Source organism: Capra hircus, chromosome 26 (assembly GCF_001704415.2).
Source record: "Capra hircus breed San Clemente chromosome 26, ASM170441v1, whole genome shotgun sequence".
NCBI lineage: Eukaryota > Metazoa > Chordata > Mammalia > Artiodactyla > Bovidae > Capra > Capra hircus.
In genome coordinates this window covers 50,021,947-50,043,301 of record NC_030833.1, presented here as the reverse complement: position 1 = coordinate 50,043,301, position 21,355 = coordinate 50,021,947, and positions in this window count along the sequence as shown.

Sequence of the window (21,355 nt, the reverse complement as noted above, 5' to 3'; positions counted from 1 at the left end):
GTGTTCTGTTCCATTGGTCTTTGTCTGTCTTTATGCAAATACCATATTGTTTTAATTGCTGTAGCTTTGGAATGTATTTTGAAGTCAGTGAGAATGATGTCTCCAGGTTTGTTCTTTCTCAAGATTGCTTTAGGTATTCCAAGTCTTTTGTGATTCCATATGAGTATTAGGGATATTTTATCTATTTGTATTTTAAAAATGGCATTGAGATTTTGGTGTGCTAGCATTGACTCTCTAGATTGCTTTGGGGTAATACAAATATTTTAACAATATTAATTATTCCAATTTATCAACATGAAATGTCTTCATTTATTTGTTTCCTTCAATTTCATTCATTAGTACTTTTTAATTTATGTTATGTAGATCTTGCACCTCCTTGGCAGTTTATTCCTGTGTATTTTATTCTTTTGGATGCTATTGTAAGTGGAAGTTTTTAAAAATTACCTCTTCAGGTGGTTTGTTGCTAGTGTATAGAAATGCCTTTGCTTTTTGGGTTTTTATTTTGTAATTTCCAACACTATTGGATTCACTGATTAATTGTTTTTTTTTTTTTTTTTTCTTTTGTGAAGTCTTTAGAATTTCCTATATATAGTACCATGTTATCTTCAAGTAGAGGCAGTTGTACATCTTTCTTTCAACTTTAATGATTTTTTTTCATTGCCTAGTTACTTTGGTTCTGACTTCCAGTATTTTGAATAAAAGTGTTGAAAGTTGTCATCCTTATCTTGTTTCTGATCTTAGAGGAAAACCTTTCAGTTTTTCACTGTTGACCATGATGTTAACTATGGGTTTATCATGGCTTTATATGGCCTTTTTTTAAAATGTTAAAGTACATCCTTTCTATGCCTAGTTTTTTTTTTAATAGATTTTATCATGAAAAGGTATTAAATTTTACCAACTACTTCCCCTGCATCTATTGAAATTATTATGTTATTTTATCTTTCATTCCTTTAATATGGCATATTTCATAAAATAATTTGTGTATTTTGTACAGTTTTCACATTACAGGGATAAATTCCACTTGATTATAGTATATGAGCTTTTCAATATGCTGGTGAATTGAATTTAGTGGTAGTTTCCTAAAGGATTTTTTCATCTTTGTGTATGAGGGATATTGGTCTATAATTTTTTTTTCTCATATTGTCTTTAGTTTTGGGATCAGCTGGCCCCATAAAATGATTTTGGAAGTGTTCCCCGTTGTTAAAGTTTTTGAAAGAATTTAAGAAGAATTAGCATTCTTAGAATTCTTCATTTAATGTTTGGTGAAATTCACTAGTGAAGTCATCTGATTCTGGATTTTCTTTATTCAATAGGTTTTGATTACAGATTCAATCTATTCAAGTTTTTTCATGCTTTGGTTTTGGTACGTTGTGTGTTTCTAGGAAATTATCCATTTCCTTAGGTTATTCAGTTTGTTGGTATATAAATTTTGATAGCATTTTATGCTCCTTTTTATTTATGTGACATCATTGTGATGTCTGCTCTTTCATTAGGCAAGTAACAGACTGAGAAGGCTTGTCATCTATGAATAGGGAAAAGGAAGATGATACAGATGAGGGTAGAGGAGCCCAGAGAGCAAAAAGATTCATGGCAAGTAGTTGTAAGAGGAAAAGTACTGGACTGTAACAGGGGGCTGATGATATTTGCATGCTGGGACTTCAGAGTTTCTATACTAATTATTGTGTGCCTACTATTTTCTCCCTTATTAAATGGAGGTGTTTGCTGCTATTGTGCTATCTTTGACTTACCATTACTTGTGAGGTGTATTTGGGAAAGAAAATGTATCTCTTTAGTATTAGGTATTTATATTGAGAGGAACCACCTGAGAAACTGAAGTTGCAGAGTTACCCTACAAAATGAATGCAATCATATGCAAAAACCTGGGCCTTGAGTTTAAGTCTGATACCATACTAGATAAGATTTTAGGAAATGTGGAAAAGAGGTGAATATATTTTGCAGTAATTCCTTTCCTTGCAGACAGTTACTTCCTCATATTTTTGTTTGGTTTCACCTGATAATTATATAAATGAAATCATACAATATCTATTATTTTGTGTTGTTTCTTTGTATTTTTAAAGATTGGTTTTTGTTGCTGCATATATTAATAGTTTGCAATTTTGATGGCTGAGTAGAATTCCCTTTTATGAATATATTGCAGTGTGTTTCAACCATTCTGCACTTGAGGGACGTTTAGTTGCAAAGCAAATAAATCCTAGGAATATTCTTTACAAGTTCTTAATGTGAACATTAAAAATAGGAAAATCCAAATAGGAAAAGGAGTACGTCAAGGCTGTATATTGTCACCCTCCTTATTTAACTTATATGCAGAGTACATCATGAGAAATGCTGGGCTGGAGGAAGCACAAGCTGGAAACAAGATTGCCAGGAGAAATATCATAACCTCAGATATGCAGATGACACCACCCTTATGGCAGAAAGTGAGGAAGAACTAAGAGCTTCTTGATGAAAGTGAAAGAGGAGACTGAAAAAGTTGGTTTAAAGTCCAATATTCCAAAAACTAAGATCATGGCATCCAGTCCCATCACTTCATGGCAAATAGATGGGGAAACAGTGGAACATTGTCAGACCTTATTTTGGGGGCTTCAAAATCACTGCAGATGTTGATTGCAGCCATGAAATTAAAAGAAGCCTCCTCCTTGAAAGGAAAGTTATGACCAACCTAGATAGCATATTGAAAAGCAGAGACATTACTGTGCCAACAAAGGTCTGTCTAGTCAAGGCTATGGTTTCTCCAGTGGTCATGTATGGGTGTGAAAGTTGCACTGTGAAGAAAGCTGAGTGCTGAAGAATTGATGCTTTTGAACTGCGGTGTTGGAGAAGAGTCTTGAGAGTCCCTTGGACTGCAAGGAGATCCAACTAGTCCATCCTAAAGGAGATCAGTCCTGGGTGTTCATTGGAGGGACTGATGTTGAAGATGAAACTTCAATACTTTGGACACCGATGAGAAGTGCTGAGTCATTTGAAAAGACCCTGCCTGATGCTGGGAAAGATTGAGGACAGGAGGAGAAGGGGACCTCAGAGGATGAGATGATTGGATGGCATCACCAACTCAATGGACATGGGTTTGGGTGGACTCTGGAAGTCGGTGATGGACAGGGAGGCCTGGCGTGCTGCAGTTCATGGGGTCACAAAGAGTCAGACACGACTGAATGACTGAACTCAACTGAATGGGAACGTAAGTTTATATTTGTTTCATACATACTTAGGAAGTGTTGAGTCATAGGATAGGTTATCAGTTTCAATTCATAAGAAATGAACAGAGATTTTCCCCAAGTGATTGTTTTTTTATTAACCTAGCAGCACTGTATGAAAATTTCAATGGTTCCAAATTACTATCAACAGTTGATCTTGCTGTTGACTTTAATTTTTGTGATTCTAGTAAGCATATAATGGTATTTCATTATGATTTAATTTGTGTTTTTTTGTTTGTTTGTTTGTTTCTGGTATATTTGTTCTCATATGCATAGAATGAATTATTTATTTATTTCTGAGAAACTGCCCTCTCATAGCAGCAGGAATCATGCTTATTTTGTTACCCATTTGTCCAAGGAATAGGACTATGCATTAACAGTTAAAGGCTGAATGACCAAATGAAAATTTAAAATAAGATTGATAGAAGAGTACTTATCCCTTTTCTCTAATGTGCTCATCCAGAATTCAGAGACTGCAGTATCAAATTCCAGCTCTGCCAATTTGCAAATGTGCACCATTAGACAAGCAGTTTGTTGTTGTTCAGTCGTTCTGTAATATCTGACTGTTAGCATCCCCATGGACTGCAGCACACCACCATCTCCCAGAGCTTGCTCAAACTCATGTCCACTCTGTTGTCCCCTTTTCCTCCTGCCTTCAACCTTTCCCAGTAGCATCAATGTATTTTCCAATGAGTCAGCTCTTTGTATCATATGACCATAGTATTGGAGCTTCAGCCTCAGCATCAATCCCTCCTGAATGAATATTCAGGACTGATTTCCTTTAGGATTGACTAGTTTGATCTCCTTGTAGTTCAAGGGACTCTCAAAATAAGGCAAGCACTTATTTTGGCTAAATTTCCTCATATTTACAATAATTATACTTTTTCCTTATTCTGTTCTTCCTTATTCTATTGCTACAAATAATATAAATTTTGTGAATAGTGACTGAAATTTATTAGCACTTAAATGTTTAAAAATGTATTTATATTTGCTGTATTATTATGGGGGACAAAGGGAATGAGTGAACTAGGAATACTTAATTTAAAAAGTCTCATAGACCCAGAATTAAGTTTCTATGAAATATAAATATGGTTTTAATTTTCTCAGCTACCACTGAGTAGAATGTGTTTCATGGCTGTCAGTCCTGTTGCTGTTATTGATGCCACAATTCTTGTTTTCCACTTACCAATATTCACAATAATTCTAATATGACTCAAGCATTTTCTCTCCGTAATTCTTTCTGATAACCATTTATTCTTCATCATCTCAATACACAGCAGTTGTTGCAAGCCCCAATTTTGTCACATCATGTGTCATTAACTCACTACTATCAACAGGAAAAAAAAATATAGCTTGTTAGTAGTTTATTACATTGATTACATGTTGAAATGCTATTTTGGACATATTGGGTTAAATAAAATATAATACTGAAGCTAGATTAACCTGTTCTTTTATTTATATTTTACTTTAAATATAGCTACTAGGAAGTTTGTTATATATGTGTCTTGCATTATGGATACTAGCTTTATAAGTGATTAAAACACTCTACTTCTGCTTCATTGACTACACTAAAGCTTTTGACTGTGTGGATTACAACAAACTGTGGTGGGAAATTCTTTAAATATGGGAATACTAGACCACCTTACCTGCCTCCTGAGACATCTGTATGCAGGTCAAGAAGCAGCAGTTAGCATCAGACATGGAACAATGGACTGGTTCCAAACTGGGAAAGGAGTACATCAAGGCTGTATATTGTCACCCTGCTTTTTTAACTTATATGCAGAGTACATCATGTGACATGCTAGACTGGATGAAGCACAAGTTGGAACTAAAAATTCTGGGAGAAATATCAATAATCTCAGATATGCAGATGACACCACCCTTATGGCAGAAAGTGAAGAGGAACTAAAGAGCATCTTCATGAAAGTGAAAGAGGAGAGTGTGAAAACTGGCTTAAAACTCAACATTCAAAATACTGAGCTCATGACATCTGGTCCCATCTCTTTATGGCAAATAGATGGGGAAACAATGGAAACAGTGAGAGACTTTATTTTCTTGGGTTCCAAAATCACTGCAGATGGTGATTGCAGCCATGAAATTAAAAGACGCTTATTCCTAAGAAGAAAAGCTATGACAAACTTAGACAGCAGAGACATTATTTTGCCAACAAAGGTCCATCTATTCAAAGCTATGGTTTTTCCAGTAGTCATGTATGGATGTGAGATTTGGACCATAAAGAAAGCTGAGCACTGAAGAATTAATGCTTTTGAACTGTGGTGTTGGAGAAGACTCTTGTCAGTTCCTTGGACTGCAAGGAGATCCAACCAGTCAATGCTCAAGGAACTCAGTCGTGGATAGTCATTGGAAGGACTGATAATGAAGCTTAAGCTCCAGTACTTTGCACACTGATGGGAAGAACTGACTCATTAGAAAAGACCCTGATACTGGGAAAGATTGACAGGATGAGGAGAAGGGGACAACAGAGGCTGAGCTGGATGGATGGCATCACTAACTCTCTGGATATGAATTTGAGCAAGCTGTGAAAGTTGGTGATGTACAGGGAACCCTAGTCTGTTGCAATCCAGGAGTTGTAAAGAGTCTGATGTGACTGAGTGACTGAACTGAACTGAACTGAAAACACTACCATTTATATATATTTACCTTTCCAGTAAGATTTATTCTTTCAATTTTTTTTTTTTTGCTACTAGTTTTTACCTCTTCTTTTCAAATAACGTTTCTTATAGTAGAGATGGACTCCTTTAGTTTTGCTTGTCTGAAAGTCTCTTTAACTATTCAGCTCTGAATAACTTTGATGTGTAGAGTATTCTTGGCTAGCAGTTTTTTCTTATAGCACTTTGAATATTTCATGATACTCCCTTCTCTTTCTACAACATTTCTCCTGTGAGATCTCCTGACAGTCTTATGGAGTTTCTTTCATATGTATCAAACCGTTTTTCTCTTACTGCTTTTAAGAAACTCTCCTTGTCTTTAACTTTTGACATTTTAATTATAATGTGTCTTGATGAGTATCTCTTTGGGCTCATCTTGATTGGCATTCTCTGATCTTCCTGGATCTGGAAGTCTGTTTCTTTCCCCATTTTTAGGAAAGTTTTCAGCTATTATTTTTTTCAAATATGATTTCTGCCTCTTTCTTGCTCTCTTTTCCTCCTGGGAGTTCTTTAAATTGAGCATTAGTTCATTTGATTTTTTAAATTTTAATTTATTTATTTTAATTGGAGGCTAATTACTTTATAATATTGTATTGGTTTTGCCATACATCAACATCAGTCCACTACGGGTGTACACGTGTTCCCAATCCTGAACCCCCCTCCCACCTCACTCCCCATACCATCCCTCTGGGTCATCCCAGTAGACCCTTAAGGTATTTCCAATTTTTTTTTTTCATTTTTTTTTGTTAATATTTTTGTCTCATTCGATGAGTTCCAAGTACTTGTCTTTGAGTTCAAGGATTTGTTCTTTTCTCTCATACAGTCTGTTGTTGAACACCTCTAGTTTATTTTTCAGGTCAATTACTATATTCTGCAGCTCTTATACTTCTATTTAGTTCTTCCTTATATTTTTCAGCTCTTTGCTGAGATTCTACGTGTTTTCATCAATTCTTCTCCCCAGTTTGATTAGCCTCTTTATGACTATTACTTTGAACTCCTTATTAGGTAAATTACTTATCTCCATTTTATGAAGGTTTTATTCCAGAGGCTTGATCTTGTTCTTTCATTTGGAGAATAGTCATTTATTTGTCCATTTCTCTTGATTCTCTGAGTTGGTTTTTCCACAGTAGATGAAACTACCACCTCTTTCAGTCTTGAAAGTGTAGCTTTTTCTAGAAGATGAAATTTGTTGATCAATCTTGCCCTAGATTTTGTTTATCTCTCAATACTTTGTGTTTTTCAAATCTGAGAGAGATGGGAATACCAGACCACCTGACCTGCCTCTTGAGAAATCTGTATGCAGGTCAGGAAGCAACAGTTAGAACTGGACATGGAACAACACACTGGTTCCAAATAGGAAAAGGAGTACGTCAAGGCTGTATATTGTCACCCTGCTTATTTAACTTATATGAAGAGTACATCATGACAAACACTGGACTGGAAGAAACACAAGCTGGAATGAAGATTGCTGGGAGAAATATCAATAACCTCAGATATGTAGATGATGCCACTCTTATGGCAGAAAGTGAAGAGGAGCTAAAAAGCCTCTTGATGAAAGTGAAAGAGGAGAGTGAAAAAGTTGGCTTAAAGCTCAACATTCAGAAAACAAAGATCATGGCATCTGGTCCCATCACTTCATGGGAAATAGATGGGGAAACAGTGGAAACAGTGTCAGATAAAAAACAGTGCCAGATATACTTTTGGTGTACAAAATTACTGCAGATGTTGATTGCAGCCATGAAATTAAAAGATGTTTACTCCTTGGAAGAAAAGTTATGACCAACCTAGATAGCATATTCAAAAGCAGAGACATTACTTTGCCAACAAAGGTATGTCTAGTCAAGGCTATGGTTTTTCCAGTGGTCATGTATAGATGTGAGAGTTGAACTGTGAAGTAGGCTGAGCGCTGAAGAATTGATGCTTTTGAACTGCCGTGTTGAAAAAGACTCTTGAGAGTCCCTTGGACTGCAAGGAGATCCAACCAATCCATTTTGAAGGAGATCAGCCCTGGAATTTCTTTGGAAGCAATGGTGCTGAAGCTGAAACTCCAGTACTTTGGCCACCTCATGCAAAGAGTTGACTCATTGGAAAAGACTTTGATGCTGGGAGGGATTGGGGGCAAGAGGAGAAGGGGATGACCGAGGATGAGATGGCTGGATGGCATCACGGACTCGATGGACATGAGTCTGAGTGAACTCTGTTAGTTGGTGATGGACAGGGAGGCCTGGCGTGCTGCAATTCAAGGGGTCGCAAAGAGTTGGACACGACTGAGTGACTGAACTGAAATGACTCAGTCTGTTATATTTTTAATAGCTTCCAGTAGTTAATTATATGCCAACACCTGTCAGTTTCTCATATGAGAGGATCTCAGCATCTAGATTCAGGTTGATTGGATGTCAGACCCTTAGGCAGCAGTTTTTAAAAATATGCAAATATATATAGTCCAGTGGGACTGCAAGCATAAGCTCCGCTGGCCACCAAAGCCTGGTAATCTGGAGGTGTTCCCTGAGTGGCAATTGTAAAAATTGGAGTGTCAGATGAGTACATAAATTGTTTTCTGGCAGTCATCAATTAGCTGTGGCAAAGCAGAGGGAGAGCACAAAGATGGAGTTCATTGCCCATGCTCCTTGAGAGTGGCTCCATCAGCCACTAGATAAGCAAAGAGGCCTCTTCAGAGAATGACTGGGTAAACGTGCTCTAGTCTGCTGTCTGTACAGTGCTATTAGCCTGCCAAGAACTGTCTCTCTGATTATCATAGTCCTCTGGACTCAGGAATGCAAACATTCCTGGCTACCAGAACCACATGATCAAAGTGTGTTCTCTGAGTAGCAGTCACAAAACCTGGGGCATCATACCTAAAACCAGGGTGTATGATACATGTGTAAATCCTTGAAAGACTCTGGATCTCTGGAGTGCAGCAGAGAGAGAATGCAAAAATAGCACCTTCCCTCAAAGTTTCCCTGAAAGGATTATAGCCATCCCCGAGGTGTACATTTAATTAGAAGCCTGCTCCAGAGGCCACAGCTGTAATAACTAGCTCATAGGCCTCCTTTACAGAAAAATTTGTCTCCTGGGTTTGTTGCCTCTTACTCTACTCTAGATGTGGTAGTTGTATAAGAACTCTTTCTCCATTGGTTGCAGCCTATGAGACGCACAAGCATAAACTTCATGTCCACCAGGCCCGAGTTATGTGGAGGTATTCCCTGTCAGCAGCCAAGATAGTTGTGGTGCTGGACAAGTGTATAACCTCCTCTCTGGGTAACTGTGTTTGTCAAAGTCCCATAGGACCTTGAACAGAAGCTCTGCCGGCCTCCAGAACCATGTATTCAAGAAATGTCCCCTGGGAAACAGACACAAATATCAGGGCACCAGATATCTGTCCTTCTGGGAGATACTGGCACTCTAACAGCATGGTGAAAGGAAAATGCAACGGCAGCATTCACTGGTCTCTGTCCCCAGTGAATGTTTCCAGCAAGTTCCTTGATGTCTGTGTTATATTAAATGCCAACTCCTCTAGCTGAAACTGTAACATTAGCAGGTGAGCTTCCTTCACTTTGGGGCTTCTTTGGTGGCTCACATCGTAAAGAGTCTGTCTGCAATGCAGGAGACCCAGGTTCGATCCCTGGATCAGGAAGATCCACTGGAGAAGGAAATGGCTACCCACTCCATTATTCTTGCCTGGGAAATCCCATGGAAAGAGGAGCCTGGCAAGGGCAAGTTCATGGAGTTGCAAAGAGTCAGACACAACTGAGTGACTAACACTTTCAACTTCCTTCACTTTAAGTCTGGCTGAGATAAGCTGCCTTTGAAATGGGCCCTGGCGTGGTGGGTCTAATTGTACAGGTGTTTTAAAAGACATTGTCAGATTATTTCATTTTGTGGGTCTCAGGATGAGAGCCCTGTCAGTTTTCAAAGTTATATAATTTGGGAGCTTGTCTTTCAGGTGGAGGTCTTAAAAGTTGAAATACCCAATGTGGCATTTAAACCTTCACTCTTCATGGAGAAACTCAGCAGGTCACAATGTCAGGGGTAGGGTTTATGGAGAGACAGCTCTCCTAGCTGCTTCAGTGTCTTTTTTTCTCATTTGCCCTGTGTAATCAATCAGCCATTAGGTTTTTTTAAGAGAAAATCGTTACATATGTAGCTCTAGACATATATTCCCTGGGAGGAAGTGAGCTCAGGATCAGCCTGTGTTGCCATGTTGAAGTTTTCTTGACTACTAACAGTGAGAACAATTTGTGTGTAAAAAAAGCATAAGTACTCATTGTCTTTCAAACACTATATATTTCTTTTCACTAAAGCAAAATATTTTCTCTGCAATATATTTGTGCCTGAATTTAAATGTTTAGCTACTAGCTATGAACATTATTTGCCTTCCTTTCTGGGGTTTTATTACCTTTTACTGAAGCAAAACAGATTATTCAGTTTGTCTGATATTAAAATATGTAAATAGATGAGAAAATTGGGAGAAGCTTAGAAGTAAAAATTTAGGAAAATCATTAAACTAAAAAAATCATTTTAAATATTTCTTCAAATGCTTAGGCCCCTAACAAAACCAGCCCATTATTTTCTTCAATGCCTCTTACCCATCTATATGAAAAATTTCAGTTCAAAAGGAGCCTTCATTGTCACATATATAATCATGTGATCTAATATATATTATATGTTATATAATATATATATACATGGAGTAAATAATATACTAACATGTATACTAAAGTAAATGTCTTAAGTTAGAAAAACAGATATTTTTAATCAAATTGATATTTTAGTGAAGTTTTCTGTATATACCTTCTCTATACTCTGTTTTCTTGTATTGCTTACTATTATTATGAGGTTATGTAGTTGAAAAATAAAAGAGAAACAAATACATGTGTGTATGCATATAATGCACAAAAACAAATATACTAGTAACATAATAACCAATCACCTATGATAGTAAATTTAATTGTTTAAACAAAAAGTTTGACTAATAAAGGTAATTATATTTCTTTTCACAGTGTTGGTTACAGTAAATAAAATCAATCCTGCCTTTCCTTCTGCAAGAGTTCAGATATCTCTTCATCTCTTGGTAAGTCAAATTTTTTTTCTGAAAGGAATCAAAGTCTTCTAGGTGGTAGTCATGTTTTTTTGTTTATTTTTTTCCAAAATTATCTTTTCTAAGAATGGATTGACAAATAAGAGATTATAATAATGACTCTTGTTAATATAAACCAATCATGAAAGATTGCGGGGAAAAATATTTATTTCAGGAGCATTGTGAGTTAGTACCTATCCTCACAACGCTTACAGCCAGGTGAGCAAGGCACACATGTAACAGAACTTAAAAATAAGTAAAGGTCTTTATAAAAAATAAAAGCAAATATTTTGACTTTAAAGATATTTCCTATTTTATAATGAACACATTTAGTTGTTTATTAACCTAAATGAAATTAAAAGATGCTTACTCCTTGGAAGAAAAGTTATGACCAACCTAGATAGCATATTAAAAAGCAGAGACATTGCTTTGCCAACAAAGGTCCATCTAGTCAAGGGTATGGTTTTTCCAGTGATCATGTATGGATGTGAGAGTTGGACTGTGAAGAAAGATGAACGATGAAGAATTGATGCTTTTGAAGTGTGGTGTTGGAGAAGACTCTTGAGAGCCCCTTGGACTGCAAGGAGATCCAATCAGTCCATTCTAAAGGAGATCAGTCCTGGGATTTCTTTGGAAGGAATGACGCTAAAGCTGAAACTCCAATACTTTGGCCACCTCATGAGAAGAGTTGACTCATTGGAAAAGACTCTGATGCTGGGAGGGATTGGGGGCAGCAGGTAAAGGGGACGACAGAGGATGAGATAGCTGGATGGCATCATGGACTCAATGGAGGTGAGTCTGAGTGAACTCTGGGAGTTGGTGATGGACAGGGAGGCCTGGCGTGCTGTAGATCATGGGGTCGCAAAGAGTCGGACATGACTAATTGACTGAACTGAACTGATTCTTATATATGATGCACATATTCTATATTCTGTTCTGGATAGTTTTAGAAATGATCATTTTAATATCTGGTTTAATAATAGGTTTCTTAACCTTGGGACTGGTGACATTTTACATTGGATGATTGTTGTGGGGAGCTGTCTCATGCATTATAGATATTTAACCACATCTCTGGCTTCTACCTCCTAGAGGCCAGTAGCATTTCTCTCACTTATGACCTCTAAACATGTCTCCAGACATTGCCAAATCTTTCTTGAGGAACAAAGTTTCACTCATTGAGAATATTTTGTCTACAGATTTTTTATGAATGAATTCATAATATATTAAATGTGATCGTGTTCACATTTCTTTGAGGGTTATTTTAGTTATCAGAGTAGTCTGAGAGTTGTCTATCAGAGGTGAGGGTCTAGATGGATCTATTGCTGAAGACAGAGCCTGAAGAAATATCTATTTCAGCCTCCTTGAAAGCCAGGGAATGATTTTGATGCTGGGCAGAGGAGGAACTGATCCCAGGATGATCACCTTAATATGGAAGACACCATAATAAGGTAGAGGACAGTGAAGTGAATAGTAGCTCTAGGTGAAAATAGTAAATACTATACTTAATATAAGATTGTCTTATTGAAATTTTTTAATCAAACATTATATCAAAATTTCTTACAAGTAATAAAATTTAAAAAATCAACTTAAAAAAATGTAATAACCAGTTAAGTCTATAACAACAGATCTTGATAAGCTACATAACTCCTTTTTGCTGTTTGTTAAAAGATATTTGTTGCTGACTTTGAGTTATATTTTTCACTTTGTTAATTTCAAAAAAGTTGAATCAAAAGCTGCCTAAAAGTTGAATCAAAGTGAACTCATGTTACTTAGAAATATGTAAGTTTCTTACGTTATTATTAATTTCAGTATATTAATCAAGCATCAAAAGAATGTTTTATAACTACTACCTATATGTTCAAAACTATAACATGGTTTAAATTCCCTGTATGAGAAAATATTCTCAACTGTATTTTTTTTTCTATCATCTTTTTATCACCTGCTTGATAGCAGGTGGCACAATCTCCTCATTGGCATTTGGTGACAAAATAAGAAATGGGGAATTTTAAGGGTTATTGAACACCATGGGGAAATTTTGATCCTGGAACATGGATAAGTAGCATGTAGAGTCATAAATTTTAATAGGAGTTATGTGGCTAGTCTGGAAATGTTCAGTGTATCAACCTAAAGTTACTTAGTACAGGTGTTTAATTGTTGATGGAATTAAAATCAAAGCTGACTTAATTAAAATATTAAAGAACAAAACTTGCAAAGGAAGGAAGGTATAGAAAATAAACTTTTACATTTGGCACAGATGAAATAATTTTATTAAAAGAACAGGAAGAATCTATCCAATAAATCTTAGCTGTATCTAATGTATTGAATTTGAACATAGATAAAGATCTTTAGTTCTTTTTAATAAAACAGAAAAACTTAAAAACTATATTATTTATTATCTTGAAACGATTCAATTCTTTATTAATTTTTTATTTTTGTGAATTTCACAGAGTAATGACAGAGTCTTTCCAAATCTTTTTCATATAGTTAAACATTAAACTTTCTTAATTAATATGTTCTTAATAAAATGTAACCAATACACCTAGGGATGAGCTTCAGTGAGAGCCAGATACGCAGCTTCTTAGAATGTTTAAGTTGTGTTTATAGAATTATTGTTGTTAAGAAAAAATTCTGAAGTCAATATGCACATATCAACAGGTAAACTATTATTACATTTGGCTTCTCTAGATAGAACTTTTTTCAGTGGCCATTTTGCAATTTGTTATTTAGATACCTTAAAAGTAGATAACATTTCTGAATGCATTGCCTATATTATCATAAGATAACAATGGCTGAAGCTTTGCTTTTAGAATATTACAGTTTATTTCACTATTGTGTGTTTCTTAATTTTCTGGAAAATTATATCTGCAACTGATTTTCTAACAATGAGAACAATCACATCACTATATAATCAGTATTTTTTAAGAGGACAGATGTGGATTATGTGATTTATAGGTTATACCTTATGTCAAGGCTGTATATTGTCACCCTGCTTATTTAACTTATATGTAGAGTACATCATGAGAAACACGGGGCTGGAAGAAGCACAAGCTGGAATCAAGATTGCCAGGAGAAATATCAACAACCTCAGATACGCAGATGACACCACCCTTATGGCAGAAATTGAAGAGGAACTCAAAAGGCTCTTGATGAATGTGAAAGAGGAGAGTGAAAAGTTGGCTTAAAGCTCAACATTCAGAAAAAAAGATTATGGCATCTGGTCCCATCACTTCATGGGAAATCGATGGGGAAACAGTGGAAACAGTGTCAGACTTTTTTTTTTTTTTTTCGGCTCCAAAATCACTGCAGATGGTGATTGCAGCCATGAAATTAAAAGATGCTTACCCCTTGGAAGGAAAGTTATGACTAACCTAGACAGCATATTCAAAAGCAGAGACATTACTTTGCCAACAAATGCCCATCTAGTCAAGGCTATGGTTTTTCCAGTAGTCATGTATGGATGTGAGAGTTGGACTGTGAAGAAAGCTGAGCGCCAAAGAATTGATGCTTTTGAACTGTGGTGTTGGAGAAGACTCTTGAGAGCCCCTTGGACTGCAAGGAGATCCCACCAGTCCATTCTAAAGGAGATCATTCCTGTGTTTTTATTGGAACAACTGATGCTGAAGCTAAAACTTCAATACTTTGGCCACCTCATATGAAGAACTGACTCATTGGAAAAGACCCTGACGCTGGGAGGGATTGCGGGCAGGAGGAGAAGGGGACAATAGAGTATGAGATTGCTGGATGACATCACCGTCTCCATGCCCGGGAGTTTGGGTGAACTCCAGGAGTTGGTGATGGACAGGGAGGACTGGCGTCTTGCGATTCATGGGGTCACAAAGAGTTGGACACGACTGAGCAACCGAACTGAACTGAGCTGAACAGACTTCATTGGTTATGTGTGATTCCAGTTGGTGGGACAAAGCTAATCTAGTTATTCATTCAGATACCTGCACTCTGAAAATCCCTCTAAGTATGTATCAAGTAGGAAATATCTTCTGTAGGCTGATTACTTATAGAATGTTGAATACTTACATGTCCTCTTACAAGTTTCACATAATTTTAAACTCTCTTAACCTCTGTCTCCTACTCTATAATATAGCAGTAATACTATTTAAAATAGTAACAGTATTCAGGATAAAGGGAAATGAAGGATGAACTGTGTCTGCCATTTAAACCAAATTAGTAAATGCTGGACCCTCTTTCCCTTTTCCTCATACTTCAGCATAAGAATAACTGGGATGAAATAAAGAGCAAATGAACATACACACTTTAGTGTCCCAAATCCAGAGATCTGACTTGTCAGGTTAGGGCTAATGCATATGGTGTCTGGACCATAGATTGAGAAATTTTACCTTGAAAGTGAAATGTTTATATTTAAAGACAGAGTAGATGACTAGTGTTGCATAGGCATTGTGTAGGTATGCAAAAGTTCAATGCTCTGTCTATCCTACTAACAGCAAATTTTGTTGTGATTGTTAAGTTGCTCAGTCGTGTCGAACTCTTTGTGACCCCGTGGACTGCAGCATGTCAGACTTTCTGGTCCTTCGCTATCTCCCAGAGTTTGCTGAAACTCATGTTCATTGAATTAGTGATGCCATGCAACCATCTCATCTTCTGTTGCTGCCTTCTCCTCCTGCCCTCAGTCATTCCCAGCATCAGGGTCTTTTCCAGTGGGTTGGCTCTTTGCATCAGATGACGAAAATATTGGAACTTCAGCTTCAGTGTCAGTCTTTCCAATGAATAATCAGAAATTATTTCCTTTAGGATTGACTGATTTGATCTTCTTGCTGTCCAAGGGACTCTCAAGAGTCTTTTCCAGCACCACAGTTTGAAAACATCAATTCTTGGGTGCTCAGCCTTCTTTATGGTCCAATTCTCACATCCATACATGATATTTTAAAAATTCACTTTATAAGGATCTATTATTATCCTTAATACTCTAAACTTTGCCCTTATTTTGCTTTGTGAGTATGTTTTTTAGTTTTTTCCTTATACATTTGTTTCTAACATCATTTTTTGGGTTAATCAGATAAAACCAAATCAACTTTGCACAGAAACATGTATCGCAAAGACATTATTTTTTCAAATTTAACTACATTTTGGAAAAGACTAAATTATCTTTCTGTACTTTTCATATATAGCAATGTCCAAAAGTTTGTTTTTCAAACATATATCCAAAATATAAGTAAATGAAATATATTCTATGCTCCTTAAAATTAATTTTTGTTGTTCAAAGAAACAGTTTAGGCAAAAAAATCTCTCTACTAGAAATTATTAAGTCATAGGAGAAATATTTAGGTCACAGAATAACTATGTTGTTTATGAAAACACAAACACATACTGAAAGGGTAAATAATTATCCAGATATATTTTATAGAAATATTCCTCTTATATTATTTTAAAAACTCTTTCCACTAATTTACACTACTGTTTTTATTTTGTTCACATTGCACATGTAAATCTCTTTTGTATAAAAATTATGTTTTATGTGCTGTCTTTAGTATTAATTTAATGGAAATATCAAGAATAATAAATTCAATAATATATAGTCTCTTAGTAGTAAGATTTTACAGTTGAATTAATGAAATTTGTAAATCAAATTTTGTTCATTTATTTTTAATTTTTATAAATACTATACCACTCTGAATATATGAATTATGTTTTCTTGCCTTCTCAAATTATTAGTAACTCAAGTCATTCATGATCCTTGGCATTAAACATCTGCGCTATTTCTCATTGGAACATTTTGCAAAACAACTTTGAACCTAGCTGAGTACTCAAAAGTATCATTCATATCAAAAGAGAATTAGGAGAAGTTACAAAGATGGTAATGATAACCCTGTATGCGAGACAGCAAAAGAGACACAGATGTATAGAACGGACTTTTGGACTCTGAGGGAGAGGGAGAGGGTGGGATGATTTCAGAGAATGACATTGAAACATGTATACTATCATGCAAGAAATGAAGCGCCAGTCTATTTTTGATACAGGATACAAGGATGCTTGGGGCTGGTGCATGGGGATGATCCAGAGAGATGATATGGGGTGGGAGGTGGGAGGGGGGTTCAGGACTGGGAACTCATGTACATCTGTGGTGGATTCATGTCAATGTATGGTAAAAACCAATACAGCATTGTAAAGTAAAATAAAGTAAAAATAAAAATTTAAAAAAAGAGAGAATTAGCGAAGTTTAAGTGTTTGACACATAGTTAATGATGTTTTTAAAAAATGACTTAGAAGTACCCTTTTATTTTGAAGTAGTACTTTGCTGACTAAGGTCCGTCTAGTTAAGGCTATGGTTTTTCCTGTGGTCATGTATGGATGTGAGAGTTGGACTGTGAAGAAGGCTGAGCACCGAAGAATTGATGCTTTTGAACTGTGGTGTTGGAGAAGACTCTTGAGAGTCCCTTAAACTGCAAGGAGATACAACCAGTCCATTCTGAAGGAGATCAACCCTGGGATTTCTTTGGAAGGAATGATGCTAAAGCTGAAGCTCCAGTACTTTGGCCACCTCATGCGAAGAGTTGACTCATTGGAAAAGACTCTGATGCTGGGAGAGATTGGGGGCAGGAGGAGAAGGGGACGACTGAGGATGAGATGGCTGGATGGCATCACGGACTAGATGAGTGAGTCTGAGTGAACTCTGGGAGATGGTGATGGACAGGGAGGCCTGGCGTGCTGCGATTCATGGGGTTGCAAAGAGTTGGAAATGCCTGAGAGACTGAACGGAACTGAACTGATTGCATTCATTTCCACAGAGTATGAATAATTTTATACTCTACCTATACACATGTTTAGTTCGTGTTGAGGATGCATATGTGCATGCACATATATGTGTATTTTGTGTTACTTTATTTCTCATATATTATTAAATAATTCAGGCTCCTTGAAGCAAAATATTCTCAAAGGAAGGAAAAGTATTTTTTAACCATGTATTATACCACAGTATTTGTGTCTGAGTGAACTCCGGGAGTTGGTGATGGACAGGGAGGCCTGGCGTGCTGTGATTCATGGGGTCGCAGAGTCAGACACGACTGAGTGACTGAAATGAACTGAACTGAACTGATTCATTAAAATCTAAATATGATGTGTCTTTCAATGAAAGTCAGATGTATCTACAAACTACATTTATGTAGATTCTTGGATTAGCCTCTTACTGATAAGAAATATGTTTATTTTTTTTTAAACGTAATCTCACTTAAATGCTGACTATTCCCTAAATTGTTGTGTGTTCCTATTGCATGGTAAGAGAACTAATGGTCACTGTCTGCTAGTTACCATGTGAATTATTCTCTACTGTATGCAATTTATAAGAGCATAAGAAGCATTTTCTACTTTGACTTAAAAAAAAAATTTGCAGTATTCTTTTTTTTTTTTTACACTGGTTTCAGATTTGCTGAAATAATGTGTGTATTTAGACAAGAACAAAAATTAAATGTGTGTTTATCCACCAGTCTATTAATTCCATTCAGGAAGTGTCCTGCAGAGCCTTAATCACTCATTTAGAGTCAAGTGTTTCTACTGGCTGAGATTGTTCCTTAAATTTCTTTTTCTCTCCCTGTTAAGACAGTTAGGATAAAGGAATCTTTGGGATCCTTTGACACCATGAGGAATTAAAGTGTATTTTATAGTTATCTTTTTCTTTTAAATGTGAGTATACATCACTTTTTCTTAATCTACTTAAAAAAAAAAAAAAAAACAAAAAACAAACCAGAAACAAAAAACAAAATGGCATTCCTGTTTTCATTAACTCTTTTACCTAAGTCTCTTAAAGCAATTTTGTTTTCTTTGTTCCTGCTTCAGAGGCTGAGTTCAGGTGTTCATTGGAGTACATTTATTGCTAGAAAATGAACTCAAATTTAAAAGAATATGATTGATGATCCTTTTTAAAACTTTAATTATTTGCTTCAGAGATGTTATTTACCTATTATAAAATTCACTCTTTTAAGGTGTAAAATTCAGTGGGTTTTAGTATATTTACCAAATGTGCATACATAACTATTATATAATCATACAGCACTATTATCACTCTAAAAAGAATCCCTGTACCCATCAGCAGTCACCTTCCAATTTTCTTTCCTCTAGCCCTTCAGTTCATCTCAGCTCAGTTGAGTCACTCAGTCATGTCCGACTCCTTGCGACCCCATGAACCCCAGGCATGCCAGGCCTCCCTGTCTATCATCAATTCCTAGAGTTCACCCAAACTCATGTCCATCGAATCGGTGGTGTCATCCAACTATCTCATCCTCTATCATTCCCTTCTCCTGCCCTCAATCTTTCACAGCATCAGGGTCTTTTCAAATGAGTCAGCTTTTCGCATCAGGTGGCCAAAGTATTGGGGTTTCAGCTTCAACATCAGTCCTTCCAAAGAACACCCAGCACTGATTTCTCTTAGAATGGACTTAGATCTCCTTGCCATCTAAGGGACTGTCAAGAGTCTTCTCCAACACCACAGTTTAAAAGCATCAATTCTTCTCCCCTCAGCTTTTTTATAGTCCAACTCTGACATCCATACATGAGTACTAGAAAAACCATAGCCTTGACTAGATGGACCTTTGTTAACAAAGTAATGTCTCTGCTTTTAATATGCTGTCTATGTTGGTCATAACTTTCCTTCCAAGGAGTAAAGGCCTTTTGATTTCATGACTGCAGTCACCATCTGCAGTGATTGGAACCCAAAAAAATAAAGTCTGACACTGTTTCCACTGTTTCCCCATCTATTTGACATGAAGTGATGGGACCAGGTGCCGCAATCTTAGTTTTCTGAATGTTGAGCTTTTAGACAACTTTTTCATTCTCCTAGACCTTGGCAACTACTAACTTACTTTCTGCCTCTATGGATTTGCCTGTTCTGAATCTTTTATACAATTTCGTTCATATAATATATGACATCTTTGCCTGAATTCTTAAACCTTTGATATATTATAGCCTGGATCAATGCTTCATTATTTAATGATACATTCCATTTACTTATCAATACCGAATTTTATTAACTATTGATAAACATGTAGATTATATCCATGTTTTGGATTTTTAAATAATGATGCTGTGAACATCCATATACTAATTTTACATGGATCTGTGTTTTCAATCCTCTTTCATATTCATCTAGGAGAAGGATTGCTGGATGATGTGTTAGTTGAATGTTTAATTTTGGTGTATTTGCCAACCATTTTTCAAAGCAGCTGTATCATTTTACCACCCTGCTGTCAATCTATGAAAGTTCTACTTTCTTGTCACCCATTCTCATACTTTTCATTTTCTGTCTTTTTGATCATAGACATCCTAGTGGGTGCGAAGTGATATTTCATTGTGGTTTTGATTTGTATTTCCGGAGTCACTAATAATATTGAACATCTTTTCTTCTTCTTACAGGATATTTATACGTGTTCTCTGGAAAAATTTTGATTAAAAATCTTTGTTCATATTTCCCATTGCTCCCTTTTTAAATTGGGCTTTTTGTCATGTATGGTTGAATTATGAGTACTTAAAATTTTTTAAAAATTTACTCAATTTTTAAAGGTTACTTTCCATTTGCAGTTATGACAAAATACTGGCTATATTCCCTGTGTTGTACAATACATCCTGAGCCTATCTTATACCAAATAGTTTGTTCCTTTCCACTTCCCCACTCCCTGTCTCTCCACTGGTAACCACTAGTTTGTTCTCTGTCTCTGTGACTATTTCTTTTTTGTTATATTCATTAGTTTCTTGTATTTTTAAAATTTCACAGTAAGTGATAACATATAGTATTTTTCTTTCTCTTACTTATTTCCCTTAGCATAATGCCCTCCAAATCCATCCATTGCTGCAAGTGTCAGAATTTAATTCTTTTTATGGCTGATTATTATTCCATTGTATATGTGCACCAACGTCTTCTTCATTTATTGTCAATGGATGCTTAAGTTATTACCTTTTCTTGGCAATTCTGAATAATGCTGCTATGAACATTGAGGTGGAGGTATAGTGTTTATGTTTTTTTTTTTTTTTTTTGCATATATACTCAGGAGTAGAATTGCTGCATCGTATGGTAGTTCTGTTCGTTTTTTGAGAAAATTTTAAACCATTTTCTGCAGTGGCTAACGCAATTTATTTTCCCGCCATTAATGTACAAGGGTTCCCTTTTCTACACATCCTTGTCAGCAATTTTTAGTGTGTTCTTTTTAATGACAACCATTCTGACATGTGTGACTTTATATCTTGTTGTGGTTTTGATTTGCATTTCCCTGAAAATTAGTTATGGTGAGCTTGTTTTCATGTGCCTGTTGGCCATCTGCATTTCCTCTTTGGAAAAATGTCTATTCAGTTAACTTACCCAATTTTTAATTAGATTTTTAAAATATTGAATTGTCTGAGCTGCTTATAAATGTTGGATATTAAGCCTCTATTAGTTATAT